At 47.9% G+C, this 23178-nt stretch overlaps 1 protein-coding gene across 3 annotated transcripts in view; it reads left to right on the forward strand.

Annotated features, from left to right (window-relative positions):
• The first annotated feature begins 2964 nt into the window (after positions 1-2964).
• The window catches only part of DAAM2 (dishevelled associated activator of morphogenesis 2), a 109479-nt gene continuing 89265 nt past the window's right edge, over positions 2965-23178 (forward strand). Inside the window, exon 1 of one of the 3 annotated variants that reach the window (XM_057554332.1) lies at positions 2965-3104. The gene's annotated coding sequence lies outside the window, so the exon portion shown is untranslated. Of the gene's footprint in view, positions 3105-3444; positions 3785-8725; positions 8742-23178 lie in introns of those variants that run through there. The other 2 variants (XM_057554331.1, XM_057554333.1) reach the window with 2 other exon arrangements.

Raw genomic sequence — 23178 nt, forward strand, 5'->3', positions numbered from 1 at the left:
TATGCTTTAGTCACTTTCCTGCATCTTTTTTACACTAATCATTAAAAATAGATACCATTTATCTACTACTTGCCATATGCTGGGCAATATAGACAAAAATAGTTGGAAAGCAGGATTCAAGTTGAGAGGAAAATGGTGGTTGGAAGGTAGATTTGGGCGTAGAGTCAATGGTTGACTTTCCCAGACAGTCATGGAGCCTGTGGTGGGATTCACAAGAAAGGAGGAAATCACAAGAGGAGAGTCAGTGATGGGCAAGAGAAGGATGGTGGCTGACAGATCCCTGGGGAATATCCGCATCCAGGTGGAAGAAGGACCAGGAAGAGAAACTGCACAAAGGAAGTTGTCGTGCTGGGAAGATGTCCCTGAGAGAGGGGAGTGCTTCAAGAAAGGGGTGGTGTAAACATCTCAAAGGATGTGACAATGAAGAGTGACAAGACTGGATTCAACTAAAAGGCCATGTGACCTTAGAAAGAGCAACTTTCTAAGGGATTCAGGGCAGGATGTCAGAGTATAGCTGGAAGGTGAGAGGGGTTCAGGGTGATGACGGACTGGACTTAATTCCCCAGGTGGGCTGTGACACTTTCTAGTTCCAGAATTTACTTTCAATCTCTTTCTTCTTGGTTGAATTAAATCGAATTCATGCCGACTTAGCAGTAATAAGGATTCTTTATTGGACTTTGTTGTTGTGTTACTGAATTTGTTGCAGAAAATACATAGAATTGGAGTCAAAAGAACTAGGTTAGGATCCAAGGGTCCCTTATTTTGTTGACTGTGTGATCTTGGGCAGGATATTTATCAAATCTGGCTTCTTTTCTTATATAAAAAATGGAGGTTATAGTGATACTTCTCCAGATTGTGAGGTTCACAGGAGATATATGTGAATAGGCTTTGAAAACTATAAAGAATGATGTCAGCATAAGGTTAAAAAGAACTGTCGTGCTCATGAGCTAATGCTCAGGGACCATCACAATATTATATTTTGGTGGATAGATGGGAGTATATCAGGTAAGATTATACTTGGCTGTAAAAAACACAAGACTCAACTATTATAACTTGAACACATAGGAGTTTTTCTCACCTGACAAGGAGTCAGAGGAAAGTTCAGCCACTTATGGATGTCATCTAGGGCCTCAGCTCCTTTTACTTTCCCGCTCCGCCATCCTGAAGTGAGTGGCTTTTGTTTTCGAGGTTGCAAGATGGCTGCTGTACCTCCAGGCATCCTATCTATGTCCTAAGAGAGAAGAAATGGGGGAAGGAGGAATAGCGAGTGTCAAAGGGTCGAAGGGGCATGCCATCTGAATCTGACTTTTTCCTAAAGAGTCTTTGTGGAGGCTGACCTCTGCCTTCTGCATGCCAACCTCACTGTCCAGAACTGGGTTTCATAGCCATCTCTAGCTACAAGGGAGTCCAGGATGGTGAATATTGTAGGCTTCCAGTTTCTTTAGTTGAGGAAGGCAAGGGAGAAGGGACTTGTCAATGGCTTTTGGAAACCAATGTGCAGTGTCCACCACAGAGCAGAGCTCACCTTGCCAATGGAACTTTGATGTGAGGAAGGGGATGGAGGGATGTGGCAGTGGGTATGATGCTTAGGAGGGCAACTTGACAGTGACCAAACAGCAGGGCTCTGGGCCCTCTGTGGCTTGGACCAAAACATCTTGGCTGTCTCCCACCAAGAGGCCCAGCCCCAAGGCTTGGCTCCTTTTGGCAATCAGCCCTAACCAACTGCTGCCAAAGGGGTAAACGCATTCCAAGTCCTTGAGTCTCTGCTTCACCGTAACTGTGGTTAGAACCACACCCCCACCTGGGCTAACAGGAAGCTCACTGGAGTTGTGTTGTTTTCGTGATGATTTGTGATCATCCGTGCTCATTCTCCCTAATGGGGAGTTGAATACCTACACACTTATGTTATCCAACTGTACAAGCAATTTGCATCCCGTGCATGTCATTTTTCAGTTCATTCTCCAATCTTTGGGAACCATGTAGGATAAGGCATTACACTCTCTTTCTCTCTACTCTTCAAAGATGGCCTTTAAACCAAGCCATTTCCCTAAACCCCTTCAGCTAGATGGAGAAACAGATGACCATCAGAATCCAGACCTAGAGAACTCTACCTGGGTCAACACCCAGCATGGGCACCATCTGCTTGCTCACTCCTGGGAGCGTGGGGTAAACAGAGAAGATCCAGACTCACCCTGCGGATGGTGTCAGTCATGGAGGAGACAGTTGTTCTTAACTAAGGCAATTTCCAGTCCAGACCAGCAGATGGATCACAATCACATTTAAGAAAAAAAATTAAAAGCAATTTAAAAAAGTATGAATAAGAGCTATTGTAAACGGCTCAAACGCTGTACGTAAGCAATGAAGTAAGATGAACTGACTGGTACTGAGTTGTAAAGCTATACAGAGGCAGGGAGTGTGAAACATAATTTAATAAAAAGAAACTTTTTTTTCACGCACCCACTCCCAAAGAAGAAATGGAAAAGTTGTCAGGGTGTGGACCAGGGCTTCTAATTAGCTGTTCTGTTCTTCCTGATGTATCCCCTTTCTTGCCCTAGCACCTTCCTGGCACTTAGTGTCCCATGAAGGGACTTGGTCAAAGGAGAAGTCTCCCCACCTACCCCCAGCACCTGACTTCCCAGCCGGCTCAGACCAGGGGAGGAGGGAGGAGAAACCCACCCACCCCCTAGGTCACCACTTCTGCCTCCTTGACCCTTACATGTTTGCAAAACAGAGGGAGCCCTGAGGAGGCTCCTCGCCAGCGTTAGAAACAGCTACCCTCATTGTCTGCCTCGCCCTGCCGGCTGCGCTCTCCCTTCCTCCCTCCCCTGCTTTCTGTCTGAAAGTGTGAAAATTACAAATCCCAAGGAACTGCAATCAGAACTCTACCTAGGGAGAATTCAGAGTATCCTTGCCATAAATATCCCGCTCCAAGACGCCTGACGTCAGAGCGGGGAGGGCCGGCGCGAGGCCGGCCCAGGGGGAGCGGCGAGGTTTCGGTCGGAAGACGGAGAACTCAGTTCAGCGCGGAGCCGGCGCGTCGGGCGGCGGGCGCGCAGCCGGGCGCGGGGCTGCGGGAGCGGCGGACGCGCCATGGGCGTCCCGGGGTAAGTGCGGCCGTCCGGCTCTCCTCCCTGCTTCGCGTCCGGGGGCGGGGAGGCCGCGGGAGACTTTCCGGGGCACTTTCCCACTTCTCTCCCCCTCTACTTTCTTTCCGACGCTGAAAGGGGATTGGAAAGGCAGCGGCTCCGCGGGCTGCCTGTTTTGTTTCTCCAAAGTGCTTGCAGGAGCCGCCGAGGATACTTGAGTGGGGCTCCCCGGGCCTGCGTGCGCGTCTGCGCCGATGGGTGTGATTTGCGTGTCTATCTGGATGGGCACATCTGGACACAGGAAATGTCTTTGGAAAACTTTAAAAAACAATGTTTGTGGCTTTGAAATCTGATTCCTTGTTGTCACAAGTGGACAGACATAGCCGGTGCCCCCCAAACTGACAACTTTTTGGTGGTGGCTTTTCCCGGTTCCTTCGGGTGATTTAACTCTTTACAAGCCCCCTGGCTCCCACTTGCAAGCCTGGCTCCTGGCCAGCAGGCTGGGCAGAGGGAGCGGGGAGATTCTTGCTCTCAGAAGCAGTGGGACTCGGGAGACGGAAGGAGCATCCCAGGAAAGGGGTCCTGAGTGGGGAATCCCAGCACCTGCGACTGCTGCCCATCCGTCCGCCTGCTGTGGCCCTGACAGCGCCAGGCATTGCGGCTTTGACTTAACCGGGAAGGATCTGGTCTGGAGGCAGGTAATTGCAAAGAGGTGGGGGGAGGATGAGGAGGAGGTGGTGGCCAGGACTGAGGCTCTGTGTCCAGCCCTGCCGGAGAGTGGAATGGACGTGTCTGCCACATGTGCCCACGGTGGGGGCCGTTGAGGGTTTTCTGGGAGCGCCCTGGTGCCCCAAACAAGATGCAAGCTCGTAACATAAAGAAACATGTCTGAGCTGTGGGGTGGAGGAAGGGGAGTGGTGGGGGAGAGGGAGAGAGATTTTTATCAAAATTGAACACAGATTGTTGAGGTCTGGGCTTGATTTAACTCTTCTCTCTCTGCCTTGGCCACTTTTCCACAGTCCTGTGGTGGATTTGCAAAGTTCCTGGGAAGGTGGGAAGGAAAAAAAAAAAAAAAATCACACCTCTCCAGGGAAGAGTCCTTGGAGATTTTCCTTAAAGCCTACAAGGGAAAGAGAGCAACTTCTCATCTTTAAATAGTTTCAAGTTTTGTGTTGCTCCCGGCCCTTCCGAGTTTGGTGTCAGTTTCTTGGATTTCTCTGAAAAGTTGGCAGAAGGAGGGAATGGATTTCCCCTAGGTCGTAGAGCGGGAATTGTGCCCTACTGAGTGTAGGCAGACGCGGGGCTGTGTGGATCCACCAGCCCTGGGTTGCCCAGTGCACGCACTGGATGTCAGTAGTTGTTCCACAAAGAGAGCCCTTTCAGCTTCATCCCACCCGCGTCTCTGGTTTTGTATTTTGCAACAGAACCAACCTACAATGTTTGGGTGGGGGGAAGATTACTGGACTCTCCGTGTGTCCTAGAAAAAAGGAGAGAATAACAATAGAGGGACAGGGAGGAAATCTGGATACAGAAACGGACCCACAGGAAGTCGAAGATTTGGGAAGGATTTTAGAAATTATACAAATTGACCCCTAGGGAAGAGCTATAAAAGACGGAGCAGACAGCAATGTCAGCTATAGACTCCTTTAACTTCAGGGGTATGTCTTCAACTTGAGTGCAGAGAAGAAGAAGGAAATCGCGCTGAGGGCCGTGTAAACAAAAGTGCGTGTGCAAGGGTAGTGGGGTACCCGCGAGATGCACGTGTAGGCACTTGTTTCTGTATCGGTGACTGCGTGGGGTGGTCGTGGCCTCAGGCCTGGAAGCGTAAACGGGCCATTTCTCAGTTGCTCTGGGAGCTGCATCGACCCCCATCTCTCCCTTTTTAAAAACAAAAAACAACAACTGTGCTATGACTGTCTTGTTCCCTGGTAGTTGCACGCTGTGGCTCCTAACTCCTCGCTGAGTTTACAGAGCTTTTCATCCAGACCCTCAGATGCGGAGGGAATACTCGTGCCCCCATCAGGACAAAAAGAGGAGAGAAACTTCTCCTGGGCCTTAGAACTGAGAAGAGAGTCAGGAGTTCAGGAAGGGGGAGGGTGTGAGGGGGGTGACCAGTAGAAAGGCCGGTGGAGGTGGAGGTTTTTAGTTTTGGTGAGTGTAGGGGAGGTTGAAAGACTACTGCTTTCTGTGGGAAAATGTCCCCTCCCCAGTCTTCTTTCCCAACCCCCTGTCCCCAAAGTTTTTTGACACAAAACAGGTTAAACTTTTGCCATTACTGAAGAGCCTTGGATCCAGAGGTAAAGAAGAGGGCGGGGCGAAGTGTAGGCGGTCAGGAGGGTGCAAAGATCATCAGTAGGCCCAGGCTGGCGTCTTTCTTACAGTGCAGCCGATGGAAGTAATGATTTAAATATTCTCACTCATCCCTACCATTTACACATAGAAGGCTGAGTACCCAGGGGTGGAGGGGACCCACCTGGGAATCTAGGGTGGTCTCTTGTCCCAGCACAGGCCGCCTCGGGGACAGCTGAGGGTGAGAACTGGGCTCTCACCTCTTTCATCACCCTCTCTGGAGGGTCAGTGGAATCCTGACCCTTTTGAGTTTGCTCCGGGGGACATTTCACCAACTTCAGACCCGGGACGGATTCTCAGGCCACTGACTCTTGGGCTGATATGGAAGCCTGCTCATTGGCCCTTCTATCAGCTCAAGCTTCTGGCCCACTCTTTGGTCATCTCTCTGAGATCAGAATGCTTAGGGTGCATTCTCAGGCTCTCCAGAAGGTCCAAGGGGCAAAGGCACCTGACAGAAAGAACCGGTTGGAGGATGTCCTTGGCTTTGACAGCAGATGACCCTCTGAATCTCCACAGCCAGAGTCTCTGTGTTCAGGGACCCTGTGTCCTTCGGCTCTGGACTTCAAATGCAGCCTGGCACAACAGGAAGGGTACAGACATCAGAGCAGTCTGCCCTGGGAGAAAACTAGTAACCTGGGATACGTTACTTATTCCATCTGAGCTTAAGCCTCAGATGATATTTACCTCACAAGGTTGTCACAGACATGCTATTTATGCAAAGGGACTAAAACAGAGCTAGGAATGTTGTAGACCCTTCATAAAGGGAATCCCATAATTTTATTTTCCAGTTTTTTAGCCATCAGGAGCCCGTGTGGTTTGGAAAGGACCTCTCCCCAAATCTGGCTACGTATTTTCCATTATTGAAGGCCGCTGGGTGGAGTTTCTAGGGCTCGGGTCACCCTTACTTCCTCCCTCTAGAAACATCGGCTAGTGGGGATTATCCGGGAGCGTGGCCGGTTCATTAACCTGAGGGGCGGGAGAGGGCACCAGGCATCCTGGATATCTGGTCTGGAAATCACTCCTGTGTTTGAGCTCTTGGGAGGGAGGAGGGCAGCAGAGCCAGTTGTATGTGTGTGGCGCGGGGCAGCGGGTGGGAAGGTGGGAGGGAGACGGGAAGATCAAGGACCAATGGAGTCTTGAAGGACAGGCCCGAGGTCAGAGGCAGTCACTGCTCCTCAAGCGTGCTCGGGTCAGAGTGAGAGGGGAGAATCTGATGGGTTGTAAAAATGGAAGCTTCAGCCATCTGTAAACATCTTGGTGGGCATGGGCTGGGGAGGCTGCCCCCTCCCAGATCGACACACTGTCTGCTGGTGTGGCGTGGCTGGTCCAAAGGACGGAAGGAGCATCTGATGTGGAGAAAGCAGCTGCAGGTTCTCTTGGCCCATCTCAGAGCTTCTAAGTTATCCTTCAAGTTGACATTTAAGACTTTGAAGATCGCATTTGTTTCTGCTTTGTACAAACTCGCTCTTTAACCATGGCCTGGGATGACTTTTCAGCTTTTAAGAGGCTCAGCCAGTGGCCAGCTTCTCTTGAGATGGCCCAGATTGGGGGTCAGTGAATTCCTCACTCCTGGCACTATCTATTTCTCCAAACTCTCTCCTCACATTTTTCTGGTTTGTTTGTTTTCTTGTTTCATTATGAGGTTTTAAAACTGCACCGTCCAAATGCTGTGCAGTGAGGAAATGCCTTTTCTTTCGACCCGTGGATCATCATGCGAGTGCTGGGTGAGACTTGTCAGACTATGGGCATTAGCAGGTGTTGTGGAGTTCTTTCTGGGTCTCCCCCTCGAAAAAAGGAAAAGAAAAGAAAGAAACCTGGGAAAGAGAAACTCGAGGGAGTTTGGTAGCTCTTTGAATCCTGGCTGAAGAGGAGCTAAATTATTTGTAGGATGCCCCACGGGTCTGTGCAAAGAGCTTCAAAATCAACAAGACCCAGGTTTGAGTTCCGGAACCGTCGGGTCACAAGCTGTTCAGCCTCTGAGTCTTCTTCATCTGTCAAATGAGAACAAGAGGTGTTCTCACATCCCAGCGTTGTTCTGAAGATGAAATGGAATAATATATGGGAAGAACCTAGCACACTGATCAGTGCTCAGCAAAATGGTAATGTCCTTCCCTTTTTAGTTCTAAGCTCATGAAAGTACATGGGTTTGGACATTTGTCCATGAGTCAAAGTAAATAAGCCACTTATTCAAGGCTTCACAACAGTGCTTAAAGGTCAGCTATCCCTGCCTGGAGATGGAGACCTTCACTATAAAAGTGGGGCACAGATCTGCGCTCCCCATGCCAGACAAGTGGCAGTCCCATGCGATGCTCTACTAGAACAAAGAAAAGACCACCAGCTCACTTACCCATAAACCTGGGCCATTAGTGAGCTGCGCATAGAGCTTGCTTTAGAAATTCCAAACACTGTCTTGGGTCCAAAGAATCGAGGTCAAAACAGGGAAGGGAAACCACTGAGGTAGGACCTAGCATTAAAACTGAAAAATAATGGCATGATGACAATAATACCTGACATTTGTATAGCAGCCTACAGGTTGAAAAGCATGTGGCCTCATTTCATCCTCATAACAATCCTATGAGATGTGTGTTATCCACATTTTACAGCTCAAACTGGGGGCTTAAAAGACTTCCCCTCACAGGGAGATCAGCTCGGTGCTTTGTGACCACCTAGAGGGGTGGGATAGGGAGATGCAAGAGGGAGGGGATATGGGGATATATGTATAGGTATAGCTGATTCACTTTGCTATACAGCAGAAACTAACACCACATTGTAAAGCAATTATACTCCAATAAAGATGTTAAAAAAAAAATCATCTTTACCTTTCAAAAAAAAAAAAAAGGCTTCCTCTATTTCACACAGTAAGTGGAAGAAACAGGAGGTAAGCAGCTACCCAAGCAGTATGTCTCAACCCATCACCTGGGAAGCTTGTAAAATTATCAGTGCCCGGACCCCCCCGCCCCAGGCCAATTAAATTAGAATCTCTGGGGTGGGGGACCCAGGCACTGATTGTTCTACAAGCGCCCCACGTGATGTGAAGTGTAAGTTGAGAGCCACGGGTCTAAGGGAATCGTGAAGAGGACCAAGGTGAGCAATCAGGGTATCAAGCACAGGTGAAACAAACAACCAAATCATTGCTAGGATTTAAGCTCCATGAGGGTGGAGACTTGCGTGGTTCTCTCTCTACCCAGAACCTAGAACGTGCTGGGCATAAGGTAGACACTCAGTGAACACTGGCTGAATGAATGAACTACTATAGATGAGGAGCCGACAATTTCAGCAGCCAAGTCCAGCCTGTCGCCTTGTCATGTAAGTAAACAAGCCTTGTATGTTATTGGCATATAGCCATGGCGTTTCTTTATGTGTTGTCTGTGGCTGCTTTCATGTGAAAAGGGTGGAGTTGAGTGTTGTAACAGAGGCTGTGTAGTTTGCAGAGCTGAAAATATTTACTGTCTGGCCCCTTAACAGAAAAATTTTGATGGCTCCTGCCCTGGTTCTCAGAGTGACCAGAGCAAGGGTAGCGGAGGGAGGGTTGTTACAGCCCGGTGGTCAAGAATACGGATTCTAGAATCAGACAGACGTGTGTTGGAACCCTGTCTCCGCCACTTACCTGTTGTAAGACCTTGCATATTATTTCACCTCTCTGAGCCTCAGTTTTCTCATCTGAAAAATGGGGAGGATAATAAGTAATACCGCCCTCACAGGATGGTTGCGAAGATTGCCAGCCCCTGGCCTAGAGTAAGCACTCAGCAGACGTTAGCTATCCCACCTGTGATGGCCGTGGTTGTAGTTCCTGGCAACTCCCCAGTCTGAAGGAGAACTAAAGTCAGAATCTAAATCTAGTGTCACGAACAGAATAAGGGATGTGGTAGGAAAAATAATCAGTCGGTAAGTTGGTGGGAGGGAGAAGGACTGACGTGAGGCTTTCAAGGTAAAGGGGGTCTTTTTTTTTTTTAAATGCATTTATTTATTTATTTATTTATTTTTGGCTGTGTTGGGTCTTCATTTCTGTGCGAGGGCTTTCTCTAGTTGTGGCGAGTGGGGGCCACTCTTCATCGCGGTGCGCGGGCCTCTCACTATCACGGCCTCTCTTGTTGCGGAGCACAGGCTCCAGATGTGCAGGCTCAGTAATTGTGGCTCACGGGCCTAGTTGCTCCGTGGCATGTGGGATTTTCCCGGACCAGGGCTCGAACCCGTGTCCCCTGCATTGGCAGGCAGATTCTCAACCACTGCGCCACCAGGGAAGCCCAAGGGGGTCTTTTTAAGACAACACAGGTCAGGCCCCCCGATGTGTGAATGAGGTGCTGCTTGGCTGATGGCTGTGTCAGCCAGTAATGCCCATCATCCCTCAAGGGTTAACTTAGGCTTTATTGCACTGAGTCTAGTCACAAGCATGTCCCACCTCTATGCCCTTGTTTGTAGTTCGTTCTACATGGAAGGCCCTCCCCCAGTCCTCATCTTCCTGGGCTACTTGGCCTGCCAGGCTTGCTCAGGGGGCCCCTTCGCTCCCAAGCTCCCTTAGCAAGCCTCCCCTTGCCCCCCAGTCACCCTTCCCTCCCACAAACTTAGCCTGCAGCTCTGACGTAACATCTAACACGCTGCGTCACAGTCAAGGCAGGACTGAGTCTCTGTCTTGCCTTCTGCATGTTTGGAGCGCATTAAAGCCAGATTGCATTGTAGAAGCCACACCTGGTAGCCAAACGGTGTCAATTAAACCCTTGGTTCAACTCAGTGACAGCTGAGTTAGCTCTTGGGGAATCCGTATGGGACTTGCCCAGGAGCGAATCCCCATAGCCAACCAGATAGAGAAGAGCGGTCCAGTTTATAGACTCCGTGGACCCTTCGTGTCCTCATCCCTCTGCGCTGCAGTGGCTCCTGTCCTCTGGAACGCCTCTCCTAAGGGGTAGCCAGGGACAGGGAAAGAGGGAAGAAACTTAAAACCAGCTCTTTGACTTCTTGTCAGCAGATGTGGTGAGCAGTTGGGTTTTGGCTTCTCTGGGCTTTTCATGTCTATGTGCCAAAATAATTGCGAGTTGGCTTGGTGTGGTCAGCTTTCATTAGCACGGTAACAGAGAGAGGCATGGTCACCGATAATAGCAAACAGCAGATAATTCACAGCATTGCCATCCAAATACATAATTCGGTGTTGTATAAGTTTTACGGATTTTAGTGGCAGATTTATGTTGGTGGCAAATATATATTGTATATGGAATAATGTTAAAATTGTTGTTTTCTAATGATTAAGGAGAAGGCATAGAAAAGTCTCAGCCTTAAATTAAATATTCCCTTTGAGCAACCCCAAATGGACGATTAGGAGCTGATTTCTAAAGGGGAGGGAAGAGAGGGAATGAAATAGTATTTTTATAGAGCTCCCCACTATGCACATGGCACTGTGTCGATAATTTTTTAAAATAATTTTTAAAAATGTATTCTTTATTTGATTTTTCAAAATTATGACAGTAATTCTCGCTTGCTTAAACACATGAATCAATATCATGCAGAGATACAAAAAGACAAGTGGAAAACGAATAGCATCTCCACACCCTGGGAATTAATGTTTAAAGTCTAGAGTTAATCATTCCCTATCTTTTCCTTTGTTCATACAAATACTACAGGGGTGTTTACATTTATGGTGGGGTCTTGTTTGAGTGTTTTTCACCGAGATGGAATCTGCGTATATTACTCTGCAGTATACTTTTCTTCCCTTTGACCATTTATCAAGGTTGTCCCTACGATGGATGGAACTCTTTATTTTTTTCTGATTTCTTTATGCCTAGACACACACAGCTTTATATATCAATATTTGAGATCATGCCATTCTTCTAGCGAGGTTCAATTTTTTTTTTTTATCAGTCAGTTGTTAAACGTGGTTTCATCCTGGATGATCACCAGTTTGGGTCCCTGAGTCTGACATACCAGGCATCCATCACCCAGGAGAGCTGAGTGACTGACGTACCTAGTCTGTGACCGTCCTGGGTATGGCTGCATGCTGTGTGTGGCCCTTGTTTGTCCCCTAGGGAAGCTATTGAGCATCAGGCCCTGTGGCTGCCCCCTCCTTCTCATCAGATTCAGTCTTCCCTCCTTGGGTCTCCTCAGTCACTGACTATGTAGGAAGAGCAGCAGGAAACACCAAAGACGGATACGTTGGACTGGAGAACGGTGTTGATGGAGCAAGTCAGGCAGTGCGGGGTAATGGTCAGGTGTGTGGACCCTGCGCTCAGATCAGCGCACTGCACCCCCCGACCCTGCAGGACCGACTCCCAGTGGCGGGCAGTGCTGGCCAGGCCTCTTTGGAATTGCCTTCGCTGAAGAGAATTGCCCCAGCGGCAGTCTCTCTACGGGGTCACCTGCATTCAGTGACCAGTGGGGCCCCTCTGCCCCAATGTGGGGAAATTCTAAAGGGCATCCCAGCTTCAGGGCTCCCCATGGGGCCGGCTGAGGCCTTCACTGAGGCTCCCTGGCAGCTGTACTTCTCCCTCTGCCCGGTGCCACCTCCTACCCGAACCTCCCACCCATGAGCGATTGATTCCAAGAACCCTTCCTACCTGCCCCAGAAGTTTTACTTATTTTACGTGAAATTGTTTTGGAAGAGTCCGTTGTTTTCCAGATACTTGGTAGTGGCTATGTCAGAATATGAAAAAGTGCATTTTTTTTCTTGTGCTCTATTTTGTGTGTTTTCTAGGTGAGATCCAGCTGATTTCTCTACAAATAGAGTTGTTCATAACTGGGAAGGCTGAACAAATATTTTGATTTTATTGCCAAATTTGTGTTTGCCCCTGCTCCCTCCCCCGAACCCCCAATGCTAGGCTGAGAGGTGTAGGCGTATCAGGCTGGAAGCGTGACCAGATGGCTTTGTTGGCATCCTGCCTGGAGACGGGCTGGACAAGTTGCCCTTTGGGGATTCCTCTCTATCTTACCAGTGCTTCTGCTATATAAAGGGGGTGGTCTCAGGGGGCTCTTCTGGCCCACTGGGAGCCACCTTCCTGCCTGTATAGGTATTCACATCATGCCTGCCTGGGTCTCTACCAGATCTGATTCGTCCTTACGGGGGTGTTTGTTTCTTACTGCTTTGTCCCAAGCAAGGGAGGTCTTTGGTGCTGTGTATTGAACATTCTACCTTCCGGATTATGTACACTGATCGGCTGCCTGAGTGCCAAAGCAAAGCTTGCCTGCATGATGGATTCCCGATGGGCCAGACTTGGGGACCCAGACTCACAGCTGACGTCTGACCCCGTTCCTGGGGATCAGTGTCAACACTCCCTCCCTCACTTCCCCTCAGACACCACTGCCCCCAGCCTCAAGTTCCCCTGATCAGGCAGCGAGGGAAGGGAGTGATTCCAGGTCAGTGGGAAGATCCCGCAGTATCTCCACAGTGCCAGAGGCAGCTTTGAAGTTCTTTTGAAGCAAATTCAGAGTTTCTGTGGACTTTGGTCAGTGGACTTTGGTCAGTAGAAAGGCCAAGCCATTTTAACTCTTCTTTTCTTTTTTTTTTTAAATCTCCATCAATATATTTATCAGTCTGTTCCCGATCATGTGATATTGGGCTGGCAGCTGCCCAGAGAGAGAGCTAGGAATTGCCTCTGCCTTTCTGAGACACTCAGTTGATAATTTACCATTACCACTGCCCTGAACAGAGGTGATGTTATTGATGTCTATGGCTGCCTACATGGAAGCTGGGACTTACAGCTGATAAACAGACCAGACTTCTGAGTAGAAAGCTGTGGGTCAGAGCGTAGGCACTGGCTTCAGATTCTGGCTCCACTACATGTTAACTGTGTGGCCTTGCGTGAGTTACTTCATCTCTCTATGCCTTCATTTCCTTACCTGTAAAATGGCTTGTTATGAAGGTAAAGTTAATGCATGATTTGGTAAAAAGAAAAAAATAGTACTTGAAACCATGGCTGTCGCATAGTAAGTGCTAGGAAGTGTTAGTGATGATGATGATGGAGATGATGATGGAGAACAGGGACCCAGCCTCATTAGCGCTATTGGCCCCGCATCCTGCACGATGCTCGGCACAGAGCTGGGGCCCGATGAGCGTTTATCAAGTAAAATATGCCACTGCCTTTTGCTAAGTGTCTACTGCCTGCTAAGTCTGCTCAACTCTCTACCAAAAAATATGTTTTACATTTAGAATGTTTATTTCATTTAAAATTTTTATTGAAGTTCGACATGATTCAGAAAAATACAGCTTATAAGTATATAGCTCAATGGGTTTTCACACCTGTGTAACCAGCATCCAGATCAAGAAACACAACATTCCAAAGCTCCCACTTCCCCTGTCCCCAGAAGTCCCTCGTGTCCCCTTCTGGTTACTCCCCTTCCATAATCCTAACTTCTAACAGCAAAGATTAGTTTTGCCTGTTCTTGAACTTCAAGTAAATGGAATCGTACAGTGTGTACTCATTTATGTGCGTCTACTTTTGCTCGGCATGATGTGTTGATGACTCCTTCTCATTGTTGTGTAGTATTCCATTATGGGACTACCCACACTTTATCCACTCTTCAGTTGGTGAGCATTTGGGTGGTTTCCAGGTTTGGGGCTGTTGTGAATAGGCCTTGCTGTGAACACTCATGCACTTGTTCACGGGTAAAGGTAGGAATGCTTCTCTGTTGGTGTGTTCCTGGAAGTGGAACAGCTGGAACCTAGGGAATGCATATGTTCAACTTTAGGAGATATTGCCAAACAGCTTTATAGAGTGGTTGTACCATGTTTTCCACTTTCTGTAAAGACGAAGAAGGCGTTCTAACTTGGTAGTGTAGGGGCTTGAGGCCTGGTAATATCCTGGGCTTCCTGAAATGTGCATATCCTCCGAGCTCTTGGTATCTGAGAGCTTACATGTTCTAGAAATCCTCGGGGCGGGGGTAGGCATGTCCTTTTTACCAGGCACTGTACTAGGTGTTTCACTTATACTCCTTCACCAAATCCTCGTAACCATTCCATGAGCTGAGATTTGGTGTTATTAATCCCTCTTACAGATGAAGAAACAGGCTCAGAGCAATTGAATGAGATACCTAAGATCCTACAGGAAGAAACTGTCAGAACATGTAAAACAGGTGTGCCTGCACCTAAAGCCATTTTAGGATCTGATGGTGAATCATTTTGGCTTTGGTGCTGACACCGGAGAGAAACACAGACCCGCTAGAACCTGTGCCAGCTGTGGGTGGTGGCTTTGAGAAGACGTTCTGTGAGATGGAGCAGAAATAAGGCAACTCAATGACCTTGGGAGGTCAAATTGTTTTCCTGCCCAGGGACAGCTGGAGAAAGTCATAACTTTCCTGGAATGCAAGGGCGACCATGTAATTTGCTGTGTAAACCAGGACTCTTTCAAGAGCAAAAGGGCACTAACTGGATAGGACGCTGGGAAGCAGGCGTGAATTGGGACTGTCCCAGTTTTGCTCACTCCCCTGGAAGTCTGAGCCGGCATCCCTCTCCTGGTCAGTGGGCTGTACAGGTTCTTTTTAACTCTTTCAGAACACTGTCTCTCTGGACTCTGCCCTCATGTGATGTACTTCTAGTCTCCTCTGTTTATCTTAAAAATGAGTCTGGTTTTCTTCTTCCCCTCTACACAACATTCCCCGCTCAGATGGGGCTCTGACAAGGTGAGCTTCCTTTAACAGATCTTGTTACCATTGAGATGCATTTGCCAACAGACTAGAAGCTTCTAGAAGTCTAGGGCTGTGCCTTCGTCACTGTGGTATCTATGGCACTTAGCCGGGTGACAGACACAGAGTTAGCACTCCAGGAATATTTGACTGTGTCTGACATTTATCCATGTGCTTGTTCATTCATTCATTCATAGTTCATAAAACCAGAGCTTAGTTTGGATTCTGTCCTCTTTTTTTGATCTGACGCCTATTCCACTGGTCCAGAAAGAAAAGTCAGTTGTGTGTGTGTGTGTGTGGGGGGGGGTGTGCATGCACACAAAGGACAAAGAATAAAAGGGATCAACTTAATGAGTAGCAAATGCATCATGGAATTTGGTGTCAGGATCTAGGTTTGAATTTCAGCCATCCACTAATGAGCTGCACTGGCTTAGATAAGCGATGTAGCAATTTAGCATTTCTGAGCCTCCGTTTCAGCCATGTGTGCAGTGGAAACGACAGTAATGCCCGGGGTAGAGGAGTGAAGTAAATCTATGATGCAGGGTATATGGAACGTGCTCAGTACACTGTGAAGTGCTGTGTAATTCCTAGTTGTTAGTGGTTGTGGTGGTTCAACAGCTATTTGAGAAACACCAGTGGGAGGCACTGTGTGCTGAGGCAGGTCCTGTGCAGTGAATCCCCCGTGAGCAAAATCTACACCCCCTCCAGGGCCTCTGGTCTCTCAGTGAGGCATCAGCGCGTACGTGGCAACCCCATGTGGCTGGGAGCTTTTATTAATAAACGAGGAAGGAATCAGCAAATTCTTCAAGGTCTTAGGGATTTGATGTGGGTGTCAAAGATAAGGATGCAAAGGATAATTAATTTCTCATTAAGCCCACAGTTGCATTTTCACCAGAGCAACAGCAAGAAGCATTTAAGGGCTTATGTGTGTCCTGCAGTATCTTTGATATAGTGTGGTGGCTTCTTGTGCAGATTTCTGGGGTCAAACTGCTGGGATGCAAGTTCAGATTCCACCCTTTATTAGAATTGTAGCCTTGGGCAAGTATTTATCCTGTTCCCTGAGATTCAGTTTCCTCATCTGTAAAATGGTGATAGTAATAGTACCTACCTCCAAATGAGGACAAAAGTTAAGACTTGTAAAGTACTTAGCGCAGTGCCTAGAGCACAAGTATGTACTCCATAAACCTATGTTGTTATTATTGGCCAAATAATTTGTTTTCCATTGGAATACGAGGTACTGTATGCGCTGATGCAATACATAGAGAAGGGAAGATTGTTTTGCGATGGGGGATGATGTCAGGGAAGGCTTCGTGGAAAAGAGGCACCCCCAGGGTTGGCTTCTTTTACACCCGGAGCAAAAAGGCAAAAAGTTTATGTCCATGATTACTCTGTTCTTAAAGCTCAGAGAAGAAGATTTAGCGTGGAAGAAATTCCTTTCCTTCAGAGACATAAGTTGAATGCCTCCTGGAACTTTGCAGTTGAATACCATGTGTTCCCTGCCCTCGTGCACTTCCAAACTGGTTCATCCATCCTTGTGCCAGACACAGGGGATATTAAGATGAGTCCTCCAAAAGTACTAACGGTGTTGTTGAGGAAGGATCTAAAAGTGAAGAATACTATCCCATGTCATCAGTGCCGTGAGTGGGAGATGCTCAAAGTTGAGAAACTTAGATTCCATCTAAGAGTGTTTGGGAATGTGAAGAAGTTATGGAATCTCCTTCCCAGTTTCTGTTGTGATGATAGGATGGTAAATACATGGTGCTTCCTGCAGCAGGAGGATGGACAAATGGTTCCTGTGGTTCCTTCGGTGCGTCTGTGGTGTCCACATAGTTGTGTGTCTTACAGGTAAAGGGCACAATGAACACACTCTGAACTTTTCCTAGACAGTGTTGACAAGGTCTACAGAAATGCATTTCCCACGTTGCCCAGGGATTGTTGGCATTTCTGTTTCATGGGCTTCATCTCTAATGTTATGACTCATTTAAAAAATCTCTATCTCAAAGCCAGTTTGCAAGAGGAAGTCTTCCCTCTGGCTCCGGCCACAGCTCCTCCTCCCTCTCCAAGTTAAGAAGTGATGAAATACTATCCAACTTGTTCAAACATTTATAAATTAAAAGAAAAATTCTTTTGGTTTTTCAAAGCATGCAAATGCAATTCTAAGACTGCAGTGATGCTGTAGAATAGTAAACACGTGAACAAATGTTCAACCTGACTCGGAATCAGGGAATTACCATAAACTGAAGTCTTAAGGAGACAGCCATTTCACACTCATCAGATTGCCCCCCCCCCCAAATTATACTCCTCCCATTGTATGTAGAGCCGAAGACAACTCCCATTCACCAATGGTAGGAATTAAATTGGTACGGACACTTGGGGGAGCTACTTGGCACTATCCAGTAAAATTGAAGACATACTTACCCTACGACCCAGTGATTTCATTCCTATGTAAGTCTAGAGAAACTCTAATACTTGTGAAAAAAAAAGACATGTTCAGCAATATTCATGATGGCATGTTTTTTTTAAGAGCTAGAAAACTACCCAAATGTCTATCATCAACCAGAAGACTGATGACGTAATTTGATTTGTATGTACAATGGAATACTACGGACTACAGTGAAAAATGAATAGACTGTGCTATAGGGATATAACCCCAGAAACAATATGAAGTGGAAAAAGCAAGTTGCAGAAGAATGCCATTGCTATTAAGTCATACAAAATAATATGCTTTTATTTACACATATTTACCTGTGTAATTAAAGTGTAAAAAAAACCATTATTTTGGAATAACCACCAAATTCAGAGAAGTGGCTCCCCTAGGGAATGCAGGAAGGAAGACCAGGGAGGGGTGCGCAGGGCTTCCATTTGTATCTGCGGTATTTTATTGCTTGTGATGGCTACACAGATGTTTATTATCTATATTTTGTAGAGAGGTAAAATATTTTCTAATTGAAAACAAGGTAATTTCTAAAAATGGACACAAACTCCTGCTCCATCCCCTCTGCCTGTTGGCAGACACACTGTAGAGTGACTGGGAAACTGCTCTCCATTTGCTCCAGGTCCATACGGGACGTTTTAGGTAGATGTGATCATCTTCAAATGGAACGTTCTCCGAACATCTATACTGGACCCTGTATGCACACGGTATTCACTGTTTTTTGAACTTAAAATCTTGACCTATTTTTTTCTGACTTGTGGGTTTGTTGGGATCATATTTTGATATGTTGGTAGAGATGCAGAACAGGGCCATAGTAATAGAAACCAAACAGCAGCTCTCTGGCTCATTCTCTAGCGAATTGCTGGAGCTTCCTCTCCTCCCATCTCTCCCTTGGGAGTTACTGGGATCCCTTGCTGGTGCTGGCAGGTGACCATGGCCACAGTCCTGACATCCCTTTGATAAGGACGTGGGACCAACATTCTCAAGTATTTCCGACTGCCTGGGTTGGGGAGGAGGAAGAATTTCCCTCTCTGCACCATAACTTCCTGGTTTCAATGAAGTTCTCAATCCCTTCTGAGTTCCATCAGTTCAGCCCTGGCTCTGTTACTCTTGCAAACATCCTCAAGTGGGAAAGCACCCACCACTGGCAATTGCTTCACTTTCTTTTACTTGACAATGAAGCCGTGCTGATTTCTTCCCTAGGTGCCTATTGAAATGCAGTCCATCCATCTCTTTTATGTGCCTTCCTCTTTTCTGCAGCCCCCTCTCCCTTGGAATCTGGTCCGAGCTCAATCCCAGTGACACATACTGTGTTGGCCTTGAGTGCCCTGTCCTGTGTTGTGCGGCCTCTGTCCTTGACCGAGCCCGTGAACCTCAATGCTCAGTGGTTCTGCACCAGTGAGGCCCCTTCTCTGGCTTGCGTGGTGCTTGCACTGGGGACTGAAGCTGGGGGTGGCTTTCCTCTCTGCCTTCGGCTTATTTATACATCATATAATTCACCTTCGTTAAATGGGAGAAAGTTGCACGAAGCTGGGACTTCGGGGAGCAAATCCTGGGTACGTGGTTGCCCTGAGAATGGACACTGTAGTCCATATCAGTCAGGCTCTGGGCAGGAAACAGTTGGCACTCCCAAAAGAGTTGAACTGATAAGAACGTAATGAGAGGGCTATTTGCAGAGAGATGAAGGGCTAAGGAGATGGTGAGGCACCCAGGGGCCAACAACAGCAGGAAGCTGTTAATACTCCTATCCCTGAGGGGGTGAGGTGTTATCAGAGCCCTGTGCCAGCTGGAGCTGAGGAGGAAGGGCTGCTTGGCTGGAGCTGTGGCCCTAGAGGAACACAGCCCCTGCCAGAGCCGTGGTTTAGCAGAGAGACAATAAGGGAATAACACCTGAGATCTCTCTCCTCCCACCCTCCAATCACCTGCTGTTGCTTCCAACTGGTCGAGTCCCACTGGGCAACAGAAGCCCAGGAAGCTGGGTGATGCATTCTGGAGAGGCCAACCTTCCCATTCCCCCCAGGGCGGGATCGTGGCAGAGAAGGGCAGGGAATGGAGGCAGAGGGGCAAGCAGAGAATAGGCAGCACCTTGTATATTTCTATGTGCAGTCATCATGTGACTAGAAAGACGAGGTGTAATGAGAAGTCCCCTGTGATTCAACCTGTAATAGCATTTGGGCGGTTTGGGCTATGGTTTGGGGGACTGGTTGACCCCTGGCTTCGATGGGTAAGCAAGGAAGGAGGTCTGGGAGGGAAAGGAACTGAGATTCGTGGTTATGGGTCATGCACTTTGTTCCGTGCTTTGAAAAGGAAGATGATTTGAATGAGGCTCAGGGATTGGCTATTTATCATGCTCCAGGTAGTTATCATACCTTAAAATGATTGAGCTTGGTGGTCTCAGGTGGCAGGTTGTGGTCTTGAGACCTGTTCCGAGCCCAACCCAAGTGACACACACCACGTTGGTCTTGAGTGCCCTGATGGAGACACATGTGAGGCTGAGGACGCCCTTAGCTGGAGCTAATCTTCCCGGAGTTTTCCTCCTGGCTCCACTTTCATCCACATCACTCATTGCCCCCGCCCTGAGGCTCACCTGAACACATCTCACCTGTGAAGGCTGTGATAAATGTCAGAGAGGCAGCCTTGATCGAATGACCCTAATTGTGGAGACATGGTCTCTAAACACTGTGGCAAGGTACAGAGAAAGGAGAAAATAACATATCTGAACTCATAGGCGTACAGGGCCTGCCCTGGAGAATTCCCAATCCAGCATGTACATGCCAAAGATAAGGGGCACCTGCAAAGCAACATATCAAGAGAAAGTTCACAATATACGAACAAAATGTGTACTTGGTAAAGAAGGGTAGGAGAATAGAGCCATTGAAGTTGGTGGGCTTTGGTAGCAGAGAGAGTAATAGCCCTCTGACCTTGGCTAAACATTTGACATCTCGAAGTAGGCCTCAGTTTCCTCATCTGTAAAGTGGGCAAACTAAAGATCTATTTCTAATTAGACAGCTGCAGGGGTTACATGGGAACATGATGTGAAGCACAGGGCCTACCTAGCACACAGTAAAGGTTGGCTATTATCAACATCATTATTATTCCTGAAGGTGAATGCCAGTCACCACTTGGAAAGAGGAGTGAGGACTCCAAGATTCCAGAAGACTTGGCACCCCCTTGTGTCTTTTAATTGACCTAGTTCATTGCCCTATTCCAGCCAACCTCACAGGCCTCAGTTCTTTGACTCCCACTCATGTCCCGTCAAGGGTGACATGGGTGCTTGTGGACCTGTCCATCGGCTTGGTCCCCTCTAGGTGGGGAATCATGAAATGTTCAGGAGGAAAAGTATGAAGGGTCATCTTGTCTCGCATTTCCCAAACCGCATTTGATAAACCACTGGGTTCCCACAGTGGCCCTGGGAAGAAAGTTCTGTGGTTAAAGAAGTTGAAGCAGCCCTTCCATCTTTGCTCTTCTTTCTCTCACGGAGCTACAATGCTCAGAGAAGCACTGCAGTCAAAAACTGGTTTCACATTGTTTAAACGAGTATTCTCTCAATTTATTTATCTAAAGAGGACTTTTTCCATGGGACACCCCGCAGGACTAGTGTTTTCAGGCGTATATCGGTTAGAATTTGTGTTCAGCTACACGGTACAGAAGCCCAACTACATGGTACAGAAGCTTAACTAGGTTTCTTTATTTTTCTCATTTTCAGGACAGCAGATGCAGTCCTGAGTTGGTAGAGTGCCACCACAGTGCCTCTATGTCTCTACTTCAGCCTTCCTTAGAATGAGATTTTTGCCTTTGTGCTCACTGCCTGTTGGTTACAAGATGGCTGCATCACCACTAGCTTCACATCTGCATTCCAGGCAGGAAGAAAGAGAAGGACAAAACACAAAAAGTGCATGTCAGCTAATTGTTTCTGTTTAACAAGCTTTTCTGAAATGCTTTTAACAAGCTTTTTTTTAACCTCTAGAAACTGGTTAAAACTGTGCTAAGGAGAGACTTCAAACTAAAAGGGAATCTGGGGGGAAGCTAAAAGCTTTTAAAATGGGCATTTTGCTGCCTCAAACCAAAGCAGGGACCTCTTAGTATGGAAGAAGGAGAGAATTAATGTTAGGTGGGCAATTCACATCATGTGCCACATTCATTGATCAAACCTTTGCTTCTCTCTTCAGTGGGTCGAATCTAAAAGCATCCCATGCAAAAGAAATAAAAACAAAGGAAGCAAAGAAACCAACCAACCTTTGTAATCAATAGAAAACACACATTCTAAGCAACAAGGCACTTGGGCCCACAGACTCATTGGGAAGATGCTGTTGGTGCCCCGTTCAGGTCTCGGGGCTGCCGTGGGTGTTCCAGCTAATGGCTCACACCTGTGGGGACTGCCCTGGGGTTATTGAACCCCCTCACCCCGAGGTGCCTGGGAAGTACATCATGCTTACCCCACCCTCTCCTGCATCCTGTGGCCAGTGACTAACTAGGGAAAAGGTACAAAGGCCCCACTCCCTTGCCCCAAGTGGGGGCCGGGGGGCAAATGTGGCAGTGCCCTTCCTTCTCCAGAGCTCCCCACAGGATCAGGCTGAAGCTAGACGTCTCCTAAAACCACATTCTCTCCAGATCCTTCCCCTGCCCTCTCTTCTTTCCCTCATTCCCTTCCTGGTTTCTCCTGAGAGCACGGCCTCAGTACATGACATGTAGATGAATCTCTGTCTCAGGCTCTACTTCCAGGAAACTAGATCTAAGGTGTCCTGGGTCAAGCGGGGGGCGGGGGTGTGTGGTCTTCACCTCCTTCTAAGGGATTTGGTATAAAACCCGTCCCCTCGGTCCTGTTTGTGGCCACTTGGACTTAGCCTGGGTGCCGTGGGGATAGCTCTGCATTTCACCCTGGTGATGGTTGTGGGGGGACAGCATCTTTGCAAATCCTGTCAAATATGTTTGGGGAGAACTCAGTGCAGGACACTCAGCAAGCAGAGTCTAGCACTGTTATCTTCTCAAGGCAGATATTCTTAGAAACATTGATTTGCATTCTTAAGCCCACGAACTGTTTGAAAGGACTTGTCATGTGGTGTGTGTGTGTGTGTGTGTGTGTGCGCGCGCGTGTGTGCGCGTGTGCGCGCGCGCGATTTTCCATCTTGTGGCAATGGCAGTGGGGTATTTATAGCTGGATCTACAGGGCCATTCTCACATGGCTAAAGAAAATGAAAACCTCATGTGGATTTTGTTTTGTCGCCCCCCCCCCCCGCCCCCCGCCTTTGCCATCGCAGACTCTCCAGTTCTTAAACCCTTGTTGTTGTAACTAGAGCCGCGTAGAGCATCGCTGCAATGGTGAGGTTATGTAAATTTACTATTTCAGGCAAAAGCGCCGGTTCTGCCCCAGTTAGGCCATAGGGCCTAAGAGGAGACTTTTGGGGCGAGCTTGCGGGTGACCCTAAGTGGCAGCCCCACCCGTCACCACTCTCTCTAGAAAGTCTCCCCGGATTAACTCTGTGGAATGTGGATTCCCCAGGTCACCCCATGATCCCTCTGCGCATATGAGCTCCTTGGAAAGACAACTATTTTCTTTCCCCCTTGTTTTTCGGTATTCTTAAGCCTTTCATGTCTGTGTTTTGCCTTCTCGGTTAGACAGAAAACACCCCGGGGGCCTGGTCTGTTTGCCCAGGTTAGTCTGAGCTCTTGGCAGCGGCTGTGTGGGGAGCTTGGGGTGGGCGTGGC

This window comes from Balaenoptera acutorostrata, chromosome 10 (genome assembly GCF_949987535.1).
Source record: "Balaenoptera acutorostrata chromosome 10, mBalAcu1.1, whole genome shotgun sequence".
NCBI classification, from domain to species: domain Eukaryota; kingdom Metazoa; phylum Chordata; class Mammalia; order Artiodactyla; family Balaenopteridae; genus Balaenoptera; species Balaenoptera acutorostrata.